The sequence below is a fragment of the Mandrillus leucophaeus genome, unplaced genomic scaffold (assembly GCF_000951045.1).
Source record: "Mandrillus leucophaeus isolate KB7577 unplaced genomic scaffold, Mleu.le_1.0 Scaffold241, whole genome shotgun sequence".
Classification (NCBI taxonomy): Eukaryota; Metazoa; Chordata; class Mammalia; order Primates; family Cercopithecidae; genus Mandrillus; species Mandrillus leucophaeus.
In genome coordinates this window covers 2,149,153-2,164,581 of record NW_012102488.1, presented here as the reverse complement: position 1 = coordinate 2,164,581, position 15,429 = coordinate 2,149,153, and the positions used below count along the sequence as shown (strand labels likewise).

Genomic DNA, 15,429 nt, shown 5'->3' with positions numbered 1-15,429 from the left:
TGGCAGATGCAGGCTCTACCTCTCACAAGAGCTGCCTGTCGCTTTCTGTATGACCCAGGCAGGCCTTTTCCCCACCCTGGGCCTCTGTTTCTCCATCTGCAGAATAACCATTCCTCGGGGAAGTTGTGAGGGTTAAACAAGATAATTGATTATTTGTTTATTTATTTAGAGACAGGGTCTTGTTCTGTTGCCCAGGCTAGAGTGCAGTGGTGTAATCATAGCTCACTGCAGCCTCGACCTCCTGGGTTCAAGTGATCCTCCTACCTCAGCCTCCCCAGTAGTTGCTAGAGTAGTTGGGTGCAACGCCACCATGCCTGGATAATTTTATTTTCTTTTTGGTAGAGACAGGGTCTCGATATGTTTCCCAGGCTCTTCTCAAACTCCTGGGCTCGAGTGATCCTCTTGCCTTGGCCTCCCAAAGTGTTGGGATTACAGGCATGAGCCGCCTCGCCCAGCCAAGATGGTGGATTTAAATTCCTCTGTGGAGAATAAGTACTGATGGGGAAACTGAAACCCCCAACCCCCATGGCTGAATTCCCCATTCAGGGCTTTCTGTCCTTCTCAGGTCCTGGGGCAGAAAGTCGGCAGAGCCTGTGTAGACCTGCCCCTGGACTGGGCACACCCAAACCAGCCTGGACACCCATTTGGAGTATCCCAGAAGGGAGCCCCACCATCAGGAAAGGGTGGGTATGGGGGTTAGGTCCTTCTGCTCTGATACTTCAGCATGGCTAGTGTGACCAGCACTGGGAGGCCTGGGAGGAGGCCAGGCCTTCATCTCAGGCTCTCCTGGGGTGGGGCAGTGGCAGGGTCCACCCACTGTCTGGGAAGCAGTTGCTGATACCTGCCCTGGGCTGGGTGTGGGTGATTTGGCTGTGGGCTTTTTCTTGAAGGCCTGCCAAGGTAGACTGTCGGGGAGGGCATGGTTCAGCCCCTGAACATGAGGCTGGAGCCTGGCCCAGTGGTGGGCTGTGGCCAAGGGAGGTCGTAGGGAGACTCGGGAGTGCTTACTGCCCCTGGGTGCTCATGGCCCTCTCCCTAGTTATGGAAGCCCACATTAGGCACTTTATGTGCCTTCTCCTCATCCAGTCCTCACCATAGCCCATGAAGTGGGTGCTGACTTTATCTCCACTTCGCAGATGAGGAAACTGAGCCCGGAGAGGCGAGGTTGAAACTATAAAGTGTCTCTGCCACTGCAGGTTTGCTGTTGACCTTGGCCAGTGCCCGCACAGTTTCCTCATCTCAACAATGGGGACTCAGATGGGCGCAGCTGGGGGAATGTGTTCGACATTAGTTGCATCTTCTGAAGTGGTAAAGGGCCCACAGACCTGATATGTCCCCATGTTTACAGACCAGCAAACCGAGGCTGAGAGAGTCACAGCCATTGGGTCCTGCAAAATCATCTCTCTCCTGGCCTGGCTCACACCACCCTCCCTGCCCAATTCAGGCCCCTTAGGTCGCTCTGGACCCCTCGAAAAGCCCTGATGCTGAGTTGGTGCAGACAGGCTTCAATCACGTGTGTGTCTGTATGTGTGCATGTGTGTGCACAGGTGTGTGCTGGGATGGGGGTGCCTGGAGGAAGTGGGCAGAGCTGAGCAGACCCTGGGGCCACTGGGTAAGAGGAAGGGGCCCCCTCCCCACTCCCCGCTCCTGCTCTGGGTGCAGGGAGTGGGAGAAGCCCCGGGTGACAGGGTTTGTGCCCACTATATATAGCCCGGCTCAGACACGCACGCCCGGCTATTTCTGTGTTCCTCCTCCTACTGAGGCAGGGGGAGGGGAGAGAAAGTAGTCCATCTAAAAATATAACCTGGGGAAAAATATCACAACGCCTGAGCTGAGCCTGAGAGATCTGTCTCTTTCTCTCGCCTCCCGCCCCCGCGCCCCGACTTACCTCACAGCCGCCTCGGCTCCATTTGGAACTGTGGCCCCCTCCCCCACCTGTGCCACTTTCTCCTGATGCCCCCCAGCTGGGGCTGGGTTGTTCCGCCCCCATGTCACAGGTGAAGAAACTGAGGCCTGCGGAGGGCTTGCTTGGGTGTGGCACTTTGTGCTGCTCATCCCTCTGGGATGCCCAGGCCTGAGGGGCAGCCCCTCCCTGCCCTGCTGAGCCTGGACTAGGGTGGGGGCCTGGGTCCAGGACTTGGCTGTGCACTCACTTGTTTCATCTCTCTGAGCCTCAGTTTCCCCAACTAAAAGGGGACAGTGATACTAGTTGCCTCGTAGGTGGTGCTAAGGGTTGATGGAGAGGCGCAGGTAAAGCCCGGGACACGTGCCAGGAACGTCAGAAGCACGCAGAGACGTCAGTCTCGGTTGTCGTCATTGTTATTATTTTAATTATCCACCACCTTCATCCTGGCCACAGAAATGACTCTTCCCCGAGGAGCTTCTTGAGGGCAGGATGACTTTTAGCAGGTCTGCATCGCGGTGCTCAGCAGGAGGCCCACCTGCCCACAGCAGCGTTCAATAGATGACACGGTTGTATTTAGGTTCTCAGAGGAATGTAGGGGGTTCTAAGGTTGATGAAACCCCTGCCTCAGGCCACGCTCACTGCTCTTTGGCTGTCTCGGTCCTCACACTTACTCCCTTCAGTGCCTGCCTGGGAGTGGGGGCGGGGTGGGATGGAAGGGGAGGATGGGGTGTTGTTACCATCCCCATTTTAATGACAGACAGGAAGCTAGAGCTCAGAGAGGGAAAGTGATAGGCCCTGGGTCACACAGCTGGGACAGAATCTGGACCTGAGATGGGCTCCCTGACTCGAGGCTCCCAGGTCTGCTGGTCCTGAGGACCCCTGACTTGTGTGTCTCCTTTCTGTGGACTGTAGGAGCCTCCAGGGGCGCTGTGAAGGCCCAGCCCCGGAGCGCCCTGCTGGTGCTTTCCATAGCCCTGCTGCTGCCCATAGCCCTGCGTGAGGGACTGGAGAGTGCACCCCTGGGTTACTGAGCATCCATCGGGTGCCCGTGTGATGGTTCTCAAATTCCATGCTCTGTCAACCAGCACCAACTTATGACCAGCCCTGTTTCCTCTACACCCCCACACTCTCCACCACCACCAGGTTATTTTGATGTTGTATAATTTTTTCCAGAAATATTTCAGTGCATATCTCTAAAAGATGAGGACCCTTTAAAAGACAGAACCGTGATACCGTTACCACACCTTAAAAATTAAATGTTACCTGGCACGGTATCCACTTCCTGAATCACTCTTAAAAATTGCCTTGAGGTAGGAGTTAGCATCACCATTTTATAGATGAGGAAACTTGAGGCCTAGAGAGGATTAGTCACTGGCCTGAGTTCATGTAGCTTGTAAGTGGCCAAGCAGGGATTTGAACCTGGGCCACTTGACTCTAAAGGCAATGCTCATTCCTCTTTCCTCGGCCAGGCAGGGCCCCAGCTTGCCTCCTGCCATCCCCAAAGGGTTGCCACTCCCTGTGGCCCTAGGGCAAGGAGCTCCTGGCATATTTTTGTTGGGGGACAGTCTAGTTCCTGGGCCTCCTGATAAACCCAGAGTCCAGCCCAGAGGCTCAGCCAGGTTGTGTGCTCAGAGACGGGCTGTGAGGGTGCGCAGGCCGCACTGGGGCCAGGAGTGAGCTGTCTTCCCTGGCCGGCGTGCTGAGCTTTACGGGGGCATTAACGAGCCATTTAAAAAGCGCTGACAACACACTTTGCAGGCTCCTGTTTAAGATGTACTAAAAACTAAGCACCTTTTCAGGGCGGAAACTGCAGCATGTCGGGGTGAAATACGTCCGTGGTGTCACCTACGCACGTGTCACCCTGCAGGTGCAGAGAGGGGCGGGAGCAGCAGGCACCCGGCCTCACCCCCACCGGGCAGCCTCGGAAGGTGCAGGTACTTGGTGAGCAGGTGGATCTGCCAAGATTTCCAGCTCTGCAGCAGCGGGAGGGACATTCTGCTTTGGGGGGTCATGTTAGAGGTTGGAGTAGGTGGGGGCATAAGTAGGGGGCAGGGGAAGTTACCTGCTCCTGGCTGCCCATTTGAGATGGAGAAGCTGAGGCCTGGGGTGGGAGGATGAAGTTGTGAGGTCACACATCCTGATCTTGGGGACCCCAGCCTGGTCCCCAAGGCCAAAACTATGCAGGAGGTGCTTCTTCCTCTAACCCTGCTCATCCCACCTCAAAACAGAATTTCTGAGACCTAGAGCAGGCCTGGACCAGGAGCCAAGCACTGTGGTAGGCACTGGGGGTACAACAGTAAACAAATAAAAAATGCCGTCAATCAAACCGGGTGCTTCATGGAGCTTCTCTAGTTGAACGGAGATGACAAATAAAGAATGCCAACAATGTCGTGTAGCTGCGGTGTATCTACCAGCAAGGGGCAGATGTGGGGTGCTGTCAGAGGGTTTAAGAGGAGACCCACCAGGTCGGGGAGGCAGGGAAGGGCTTTGGGAGGAGGTGACACCAGGGCTAAGCACTGCAGGATGAATCTGTGAGCTGAGAGGGTGGGTGGCTGTGGCTGGGGGAAGGGGGCAGCAGGCAAAGGGAAGAGCACATACCAAGGCCCTGTGGCAGAGGCTCCAGGGGATTCTGAAAGGCCAGTGTGGCTAGAGTGGAGTGAGCCTGGGGAGGTGTGGCTGGAGGGGGCTAGGGCTAGGTCTCACGAGGGCCATGAAGGGGGGTGACTGGGGTGGGAGGGTTAAACACTTGAATTTGTGGTATGGACAGATTTCTGGCTGTCACAGGAGGAAACGACCTTGGCTTTGTGTCAGGAGTGGACTGGGGAGTGGGTAGGGGTGAATGTGAGCATCGAGGCGGGAGGGGCAGCGACTCAGACCGGGGTATTGGTCAGGCTGCCCTCTGGCTCTCGATTGTTCCCCTGCATCCCCTCCAGGCCTGGTGACCCAGGAGAGTCCCAGGAGGGACAGTCCTTCGGCTGTGGGTGGAGGGATGAGGGAGGCGGGGAGGCTTTGCTGAGCCAGCTGTGGGAGGGGATTCTGGTGCTGGGCCCCAGGCCTGGGGCCTTCTCTCTTTGGAAGGCAGCTGAAGAGGCAGCTGGGGTGTGAGCGCAGGAGCATGAGGAGTTTGTCACGTCTGCCTGGTCTCTACTCTGACATCTAACCCAAGGAGGAGCGGGTGCCCGAGAGGGGAAGGGAGCTCAAGAAAAAAAAAAATAGCTTGCTTGACTTAATTATGACTGATTGTGACAGCTTGCATCTTTAGTCTGAAAAGTATCTATGGGGTAAGGACTGCTTTTCTCAATCGGGATAATTATGTTAATTAAAATGCTTTCTTTATAGCAGTTCTGATTAATAAAAACAGTTCCACTGCTCTCTTTAAACACTCTAACCTTCTGTTGCATGGGGAAGGAGGCCCTTTCTCAACAATTTATGGTTTTTCACGCAGATTCCAAGAGGCGACCTGCTGCCGGGTGGCCTGGTGGCAGGCACTGCGCTCACACACGCGGGGATGGATGCAGGCAGAGGGGCAGGCATATGGACCTAGCAGGCAGCGGGACTGGCCATTGGGGCAGGGACAAGCCGGGGCGCCGCTCAGCTGAGTCTGCTGCAGAATAAAAATGCCACTTATTCCTCTAATTGCTGTTTATTTCCTCTGGAAAGCATGGAGATAATTAATGAGCTCCCAATTAAGAAAAATTTCATGTGGGGGACTGAGGTGCCAGGGCCAGGATCGGTACTGGAATGGAGAGGTGGGGTGGGACTGGTGGTAGGAGCAGGGGTCCTTAGTGAAGCCGAGGGGGTGGTGGTGTGTGTGCTACGAGAGGTGGAGGCAGGTCGGCGGGAGGGGTGCTGAAGAAGGGGCTTCACTGCCAGGGAGGCTGAGTAGAAGGGAACAAGAGCTTTGAGCACAGCTTCACTGTCCCCAGCCTCAGTTTCTCTCTTTGCCTAAGTTAGAAGTCACAAGTGATGGCTCAGAGGCAGAATCTGTCTCATAGTTTTGTGTGTGTGTGTGTGTATGTGTGAGAATGTGTATGTGTGCACGTGTGTATAAGTGCCAGTCTGCGTGTGTGTGAGTGCATATATGTGTATGAAAGCATGTGAGTGTGCATGTGTGTTTGTGAATGTGTGTATGTGTTTACCTGTGTGAGTGTGTGAATGAGATTGTATATATGTGCATGAATGTGGGTACACGTATGTATGAGAGCATGTGTGTGTGTGTTCTAGCCACAGAGTGTGGCAAAAACCTCAGCCCACAGATTGTTGGAAGATTGGGAGGTTTCTCATCAAAATCTGGCTTCTGGAGTCTCTTGAAAAGTCAGAGGCCCAGCAAGCATATGCTGGCGGGAGCTGAGTGCTGCGTGGTGGCTGCCCCTGTGTGTCTCCCATGGCCTCCCCATCCTCATCTCCATGCCAGCCTGACCTGGGAGGCATTTGTGTTTCCTGGCACTGTGTGACTCTGGTCTGCCTGTGAGGGTGGAGGTGGGGGTTGATCTTACATAGACAAGGGGCACTCAGTTGACCACCATCCCTTCTCCTAAAGGGACGGAAAGGAGATGGGGTCCCAGAAGCCCTGAGTAGAAGTGTCTTGGTGCTGGTGCTGGCAGGAGACTTTGTGGGGTTCCTCACTCCACCACCCAGCCACTCTAGGCCTGGAGAGCGGCTCAGTACTGTCACTGCCCAGAGGGGCTTAGGCAAAGCTGGCCTCACTCTCGAGGAGGCAGTGAGGAGGACATCCCAGAAGGTGCCCCTGGGAGGGAGAGCTGACTGCCCACCCCTCCCAGAGGCCCCAGTTCTCTCTGGGAGCCTCTGCCCTGCCTGGACAAGCTCCTCATTTGCGGAGGACTTTGGCAGAAAACTTTGCCAGACACAGCCTGGGGCCTTGTCAGTTTCCCCAGTTCCCTCCACCCCAGGCCAACCCCAGCCTCTCTTGCTGCTAGAAATGAGGAAATAAGGTTAGGGGCTTCTTCTCAGCCCTACCACCTGGTTGAGGAAGAGGCTGTGGCAGTCAGGGAGGCCCTGGTAGCCCACAGAGTACGTGGACCAAGAGGGTCAGGGGTTCTGGCCAGGGTCACACAGCTGAGAAGCAGGGGCTGGGGCAGGCACAGAAACCAGGCATCCTGACCCCAGGGGGTTGTGAGGGTGACCAAGGCTACACAGGTGCGGCTAAGGGGTCTGTACTGCCAGAGGCAGTGATGCTAATCAGTCCCTAGACTCCTTCCCCTTTCCCACGAGAAGACTGCAGGCTGGCTCCTGGCGTGCATCTCTGGGGTCCGATATGGGGGTCCAGAGGCTTGCTCGTGGACGTGTGTGTGGACAAGCGCCATGCAAATGTGTGTGGATATGTGCCCTGTACATGTGTAGGCACGCAATACATACGTGGGTGGGCCTGTACACACATACACACATGGACGTGTGTGTGTGAGAGTTCGTCCAGGTGTGCATGTTGACACGTGTGTGTATACATGTGGGTGCTGTGTGCATGTCACATGCACAGCCATGTGTGGGCATGCTCCTCTGTATACATGGGATGGGCGTGGTATGCATGAGCATGTGCATTCGTACGTGTGGCTGTTAAACCCGTGTGTCTGGGGTGCTGCACTTCTCCAGCTCTGTCCCTGTGTGTTCACACATACGTGTCTTCCTGCATAGGTCTGTGTGTGAAGCTGAGGGCTGTGGCGAGGCCCTTCTGTGGGCCCTGAAGAAGGTGGCTCCCTAGGTGGGTGATAACGAGTCAGGGATGTAAGCTCAGGCCCGGCCTGAGAGCCCTGCTCCCGTGGGGGATGGCGCCATCTCTGTAGCTGCTCATGAGCATCCTCTTGGGCACCAGCTTCCAGGCAGGCCTCGGCCCTGCTCCCAGCTCCCTGGGCCTCCAGCCCTGGGAAAGTTCTGCGTGTGCAGAGGGAGCAGGGGCTGTATCACCTGCCTCATGACTCCACTGCCCTGATGAGCTGTTGGTGGAGCAGGGGCCCTCCTTGTCCACTCGGACCCTCCTTGGACCCCTCCGAGGTCCAGCCTGGCTGGGGCAGGCCCTTCCCCACCATAGTGGAGCCACACCCTAGGTGTGCAGTGGGGTCTGAGCCATGCTGAGGGCCTCCGCTGCACGCTGTCTGCTGAGGCTCCCTCCTGTGCAGAACAGCCTGGGCCTGGGCTTGGTGGGGGCTGCCCTGCCCCAGGCTCCCGAGGCTGTCTTCCTCCTTAGTGCTGGATAGGGTAGAAGCAGGCTGAGCCCTCCCTACCTGTCTGTCTCTCCTTCCCATTCCTTCCCCACTATCGGGGCTGAGCTTCTGACCCTCTGCCAAGAGGGAAACGTGCTTTCACAGGCGGAACAGTTCTGATCCCCTCACACGTGGTGTGCCAGTGGAGGGCTTTTGGGCAGTGTGAACAGGGCGGGGGCACCAGTTCTGGGAAGGAATAACCCCCTCGCCTTGGTAGACACGCTGGCTCCTACATGCATGTGGCGGCCCCACAGGCTGGCTGGCACCTGGGCCTGCCACCCCCACCTCAGCCCGCCTGGGAGTTGCCCCCCCCTCACCTCCACTGTATTTACGTGTCTATTTTATGATTTCAATTTTTAATGCCTCTGCTCTTTGAAGACGCTTAATGCTTTCGAGTGGAACATTTCCTTCCAGGACCTGAGCGCAGATTGAGGACAGAGCAATAAATCAACTAATAACTGGAACCTCATTTTCTGCTCCACGGCAGAGAGTTAACCCCCACCTCGCTGCACTCCTCTGGGTGGCAGCTGTGGGTGAGGGGCGCTGGGGAGCAGGGTGCTGAGCTGAGCACCCTGCGGCTCAGGCTTCCCCTCTCCTCATCTCCTCTCCTCCTGGGCCTCTCACCTCTCTCCTGTTTCCCTTCTTTATCTTACTGTTTTCTCTTCTCTTTTTATTTATATCCTACTAAAAGCAGATGAGAATAAGGGAAATGGCTGGAATCTGAGATTCTGGAGGTGACCCTGGAAAGGTGTGGGGAAGCATTTGTTGGGAACTCCCTGGGCCCTGATTTGCTGTGTGAGCTGAGGGGAGCGTCCAACCCTCTCTGAGCCTCAAGGTTGCCACCATTACAAACGGATCTTATCACATGGGTGGACTGAGGTTTGAAATGTTGACATCTAGAGGGCAGACTTGGCAGTGGAGGTGGACAGTACCTGAGTCTCCACCATTCGCTCCCTGCCCACCTTGGCTTGGGAGGAGGAGAGTTGGGAGACAGAGACACTCAGGCGATGAACTGGTAGTAGATGGCTCTTCACTCATGTTGTGTATGCCTGAGTCTGTGTTATTGATGCTCTGTAGACATGTGTGTGTACGTGTGCATGTGTGTGTATTCCTGCACGTGTCTTGGACTCCAGAATCACAGTGTACATAGCCATACACCTAGGATAATTCTTGACTCTCTGCAGAACTAATGAGAGGGCCCAGCTGGGTGTGGTAGTGCACACCTGTAGTCCCAGCTACTTGGGAGGCTGGGATGGGAGGATTGATTGAGCCCAGGAGGTGGAGGTTGCAGTGAGCTGTGATCACATCACTGCACTCCAGCCTGGGTGACAGAGTGAGACCCTGTCTCAAAAATAAAAAGAAAGAAAAAGAAGAAAGAAAAGAGCCCAAAGTGGGGAGCCGTGTCTGTAGTATTGGGAAGCTGAGAGGAATGGAGACTCTGGGGCCACACTGCCTGGCTGCAAGTCTGGCTTTGCCATTTATTGCTGTGAGACTTTGGAGAAGTCACCAAACCTCCCCGTGCTCAGTTCCTCCTTCTATAAAATAGAGATAAGAAGAGTGCCTCCCTCATAACTTGTACAGGTTGAATGAGCTGGTCACCTGTGAAGTGGCTGGCACATAGTAAATGCACGTTAAGTATTTGTCGTCGTCATTATTGCAGGACACATCCACTCACACACAGTATGTTTCCCTCCCCCAACCGACCATGAGACACCAGAGCTGTACCAGCCTCAAATACCTGATGTGCACAGCGCGCCAGTGGAGAGTAACCCAGCCCCCTTCAGAGCAGCCAGGGACAGCTTCCTGGAGGAAGTGGTCCTAGCACTTGTCCTGAGATGAATGGAGAGGAGGGTGGCCCTGGGCACATGTTGGGAACAGCAGAAAGGATATTTGGAGACTACTAAGGCACTGCTGGAGGTATTTAAGTTGATGAGGAGGAAGTAGGAAATGATCCTGGCCCCAGCACAGGGCGGGTGTGGGGTGCTGGGCCAGTGTTTAGTAGGCACCTGCTGCATGCAGACATCTTGTTCCCATTATTTCTTTGTGGAAACTGCATCTGAGTAGTTACGTGACTTGCCTGGGGTTACCCAAGCTGTCAGTAGTACAGGTGGGATTTGAATTTGTGTCTTTTTGGCTCTGGAACTCCACTCTACTTGTGGCCCAAGTCCCAGCATCACAGGGCTGGAGACTCTGTTCCTAAAATGCCCTGCTCTGCTTGGACACCGCTGGTGATGGGAAGCTTACTACCTCTCAGGACAGTTAATGACATTTCATGTAATTGCACTCATTCCAACAGTGATACTCAGGCTGGGCCCAAATCTGGTTGTCATAAATGACTGACTCCTCAGACCCCTCCTAGGCCCCCACGCCGCGCCCTGCCCAGCCCTGAGGCTGCCTGCTGGGCCCACGCTGATAGGGCTGCCCCATTTCCTCCTAGCACCCCATGGATGTGTGAAAGGGGTGGAGAGTACCCCATATGGGGTACATGCAGCATGCCAGCCATGAAGTGTGGCATTGCCACATCCCACGTGTGACCACAGTCACCCTGCAGAGTAGGCTGGCCAAGCTGGGGTGGGCTCAGACCCAGGAGCTCAGTGTTCCAGACAACCAGGCCCACCATTGGCATCCAGGACCACTGGGAATAGCACTCAGCCCTGGAGTATTTGGTTTCCAGAGTATTTAAACAGATGACTCGACTAGGTGATAATTTTAGCACGTTATGGCTGATGTCTTCTTAGGACCATAAAACAGCAAACTTTTACCACTGGAAGCAGCTCCCAGCCAAGACGTGGGGAAATGATCGTGTCATCGAGTCATCTGGGTATCAGTTATTGTTTGGGGGAAAGTGGAATGTGTGGGCGCGTAGAGACGTGCGCACCCTCCCCCGTGCCCAAGCAAGCCAACCTCATCGCGGGAGGAAGAGAGAGAGGATGCTTCTGGGAGGGAGGAGAGCAGGGAGAGCTCGCCCATTCACTCCACAGGCATTACTGAGTGCCTGCCACGCTCCAGGTGCTGGCTGTGCATGCTCCTCGTGCCAGTGGGGCAAACAGGGAATGTTAATAGTGCAGTGATGGGATGAATAGGGACAGCTGGTAAGACGGGGCAACAGGGCCCTCAGGTGAGGGAGCACCTGTGGGAGGACCCTGAGGGGGATGAGGAGGCTGTGTGGCCAAGGGCAGTGGCAGGGGGAGAGAGGACCAAATGAGGGCATTTGCATGGCACTCTGGGGCCGTGGGATATTTTCCAAGGGGCAGGAGGCGGTGAGTAAGCTTGGGTTAAGCAGGGGTGATGACAATCTGATTTAGGTTTTGAAAAGATCTCTCCAGCTGCTGCAGGAAGGGCCAAGTAGGGAAAGAGAGTGAGGCAGATGTGATGGAGGCCTAGGTCAAAATGGTAGCCATGGTGATGGGGTTGGCAGACCCCATCATGGCAGCAGAACTGGGGACAGGGAGAGGGTCATGGAGAAGGCAAGAAAGACCCTCGATTCCTGGCTTGAGCCGCTGCAGTCATCCTCTGAGATGTGGAGGTGCGGTGGAGGATCAGGAGTTCGTTTCTGACCACCTCCTTCTGCAGAGATGTCCTATTGACAGTCGTGGTCACAAGCCTGGAGCTCGGGGAGAGGTCTGTGTAGGGGATGGAGACATGGGAACCAGCAACTATAGATGGGGTTTAGAGACCTGGGCAAAGCAAGGACCACCCAGGAAGTGACATGGATGGTGGAGAGAGGACCAAGTCCTGGACTCTGGAGTTACCACCGTGCAGAGTTGAGGGAGGAGAAGGAACCTTCACAGGAGGCTGAGAAGGTACATCTAGGGGGTGCGAGGAAAGCCAGAAGGATGTGGAATCCCAGAAGCCAGGAGAGGGTTCCCAAAGGAAGGGCAAAGTCAGTCAGCTGTGGGCATGATGCTGGGTGCACCTTTACCCAGCCTCGAATAACTCCAGGACAATATCAGAGACAGGTCACTGACGTTGGCACAGTCCACAAACCTGATTCTAATTTCACCAGTTATACATGCACTCGTGTGTATGTGTGTTTATATATAGTCCTGTGTGTGTATCCGGCACCACAATGGAGACGTAGATCTGCGCCACACTACAAGACTGTCTGTGCCAGCACACCCCTCCCTGCCCAACCCTGCTCCCACGCCTACTGCTTGGCTGCTACTAATTTGTCCTCCTCTGTAATTTTGTTATTTCATGAGTGTTACATAGATGGAATCATACAGTATATCACCTTTTGAGATTAATTTTTTAAAAACTCAGCATAGGCCGGGCACAGTGGCTCATGCTTGTAATCCCAGCACTTTGGGAGGCTGAGGCAGGCAGAGTACTTAAGCTCAGGAGTTCAAGACCATCCTGGGCAACACGGTGAAACCCTATCTCTACAAAACACACACACACACACACACACACACACATACATACATACAATTAACTGGGCATGGTGGTGGGTGCCTGTAATCCCAGCTACTTGGGAGGCTGAGGTGGGAGAATTGCTTGAGCCAGGGAGGCGGAGGTTGCAGTGAGCCGAGATCATACCACTGCACTCCAGCCTAGGTGACAGAGTAAGACTCTGCCTCAAAAAAAAAAAAAAAACTTCAGCATAATGAAGGAAGGGGATTTTTAAAGGATGGCAGATACCAGAACACAATTGTTTGCTGCTGGGAAGAAGAAAAGACCCAGTAAAGAGGGAGAGACAGGTGATGTTAAAAGATAACATAATGATGGGACGGAGCTGAATTCCTGGGGATGAGAGGGGTGGGTTCGGAGTCCAAGTGGAGCCAGTAACCTTTAACAGCAGTGAGACCCCTCATCAGGCAGGAAGGCGGGTGCAGGCCAAAGCTGGTGGGCTTCTAGAATGTGCAGGGGCAGAGGACTGGGGTTCACATTTGCTGGCTTCTGCTTCCCCAGTGAAAACAAAGTGAGGTCTCAGTGGAGAGTAACGAGTCACATGGAGGAGGGGAGGCAGGAGGAGGGTGGAGGTGGGGCCACTGCCAGGTTGGAGAGTGGGGCGGTGAGCTGGCTGGTGGCTAGAGCTGGGATTGGAGAGTGGGGCGGTGAGCTGGCTGGTGGCTAGAGCTGGGACTACCAGACAGTGCGGGAATTGCTGGAGATTTAGGATTCAAGCTCACAGAGGGCACAGCCTTCACGGTGGGGTCATTTCTCTAGCTGTATTGGGCCTCCCAGCTATAAGTGCCAAGATGGTTGGACTCATCCAGGTTGGGGTTTTATGAAAGTACTGCCCAGGGGGAGGGGGGCAAGGTATTTGAGCATCAATTATGCTGATAGACCATGGAACTCAAGCTCACCAAGGGCAGTGAGGGTGGAAGGGCAGTGATGGAAGGTGAAGTGTGAAGGTCTTGGTGCAGTGAGAGGATTGTAAAGAGAGGAGCTGGAGGGCCAAATGGGAGGTTTGACCAGGAGCCATGGTGGTGACAGGGCCAGGGTGTGGCCTGGGATAGAGGCTGGAGGGAATGGCAGCTGAAGGTGACTGGAGGCAGGCGGTTGGGGCACCTCCAGCATGGGGAAGTCACCTAGAAGGATGCAAGGGTTGAGGTGCAGGGAAGGACAGACAGAAGCCCTGTGTGGGTGAAGTGAAGTGGCCAGGAAGTTCTAAGGCAGAGGTAGGGGAGGCACAGCCACCTCTTAGGCCCCACAGGGACAGAACCACTGTAGATGGGAGGAATTTGGACCTGAGGTCTGAAAGAGCCTCAAGGAGCAGGGAGCACATCAGCCTCCCCTGGCCGAGCAAAAATCATCTGCAGAATGTCACTGTGTGCCCACCCCTCAGAGGGGAGAACAGAGGCCCAGAGAGGGTAAGCACGTTTCAGAAGGAACAAGCTCTGCTGAAGCGTGCAGAGGGTCTGCTTGAAAGTCAGTGGTGTGGTGGAGGCTGGATTCCAGAGCCGCGTATTTCCTGGGTTTCAGCACTGCCTCCTCCAACTTTTCTGGGCCTTTCTTCATTTGTAAAATAGAGCAGAATGACAGTACATACTCCCAAGGTGGACGTGAGGATTGCGTTTTAATGCATGCATCCTGTGAATCCTCGGGTTAACCCTATCTACAGATAGGGAACCTGAGGCTTAGAGAGGAATTGACTTGTCCAAGCCTCAGTGTTCCCCAGCCTCCCTGTCTTTGCCCCAGGGCTGCCATCTTTTCCCACACTCATTCAGCAGCCTCATGAAGGAAGCAGGATGCAGACCTCAGGCCCACTTGGAAGTTGGGGAAACAGGGCAGGAAGGTGTCTACTCTCCCTGTGGACCCCAGAGTGCCAAAGGAGGATGGAATCTTCATTATCAGCCAGGCTTCACTGTCGGGGACACAGAGGTGACACAGGCACCATGCCTCTCTTTAAGCCACAGTCTCACAGGGGAGACAGGACAAAATAATAAGCAAATATAGTAATGTTAAACAGTGGAACATAGGGCAAGAAGCAGTTGTTCAAGGAAACAGGGATTTGAGACTGAAATTCTTGGAGAAGAAGAGAAAGATCCAGGGACTGTGGTGACAAAGAAAGAGCAAGGGTTGAGCTGGGTTTTGAAGGGCGGTGCGAGTTTAATGAAATGGATCAGAGAAGAGAGATTCTGGAGGGGAAGAGGAGAGGGCTCTGGGTGAGCAAAGGCTCAGAGAGGGGGCTGGGGAAGAAGGCGCCCCGCTGGAGCAGAAGAGGCGGAAAGCAAGGCCGTGCGGGCTGCCTCCTGCAGACGTCTCAATCTTCTCCCAAGAATGGTGAACCAGAGGCCCCTGAGGCCTGTGAACAGATGCCAACAGCGAGAAATTGGCCAGTGGATCCTCCATGGCCTGGCACCTTCAAAGCTGCCAAGAGCAGAGAGGCCTTGCAATCTGGGGGCCTGGCAGCCCGGCACGGTTGGCCAGCTTGCCGTGTGACCTTGAGCAAGCACCCTCTGCTGAATGGGGCTACCCCGGCCACCCTGTCCTCCCTCCCAGGTGGGCTGTGTGAGGTGTTCCAGCCCTGTGAAGTCTTCAGCGAAACAAAAGCCAGCACCATGGCAGAGTGAAGGAGTGAAGGTGAAGGCTTTTAGTTCCCTGGCAGAGACGCCCAGCAGAAATCCAAGGCGCGTCAGAAAACGGGGTTTCTGGAGAACCTTTGATTTAGAGAACAAGGTTTTGGCATCAAACTGCGATCAGAGAACAGAGGCAGCCTGCCACACCGTGAAACTGAGCGCTGTAAACCTCATTAATCTGATGCCTCCATGTTCAAAGTAGTTCCTAATTAGGAGCCGAGACTCTCTACCAGCCGGGTGGCCCATTGTTCCTGCTGGACAAGTCCCACCAGGTGACTTCAAA

The 15,429-nt window shown here is 54.9% G+C and overlaps 1 protein-coding gene across 5 annotated transcripts in view; it reads left to right on the top strand.

Annotated features, from left to right (window-relative positions):
* Positions 1–15,429, top strand: part of LINGO1 (leucine rich repeat and Ig domain containing 1) — a 212,984-nt gene that overhangs the window by 96,739 nt on the left and 100,816 nt on the right. The window contains exon 1 of one of the 5 annotated variants that reach the window (XM_011982682.1): positions 5,053–5,187. The exons of the other annotated variants lie outside the window; for them this stretch is intronic. The gene's annotated coding sequence lies outside the window, so the exon portion shown is untranslated. Of the gene's footprint in view, positions 1–5,052; positions 5,188–15,429 lie in introns of those variants that run through there. 5 annotated transcript variants of the gene reach the window in all.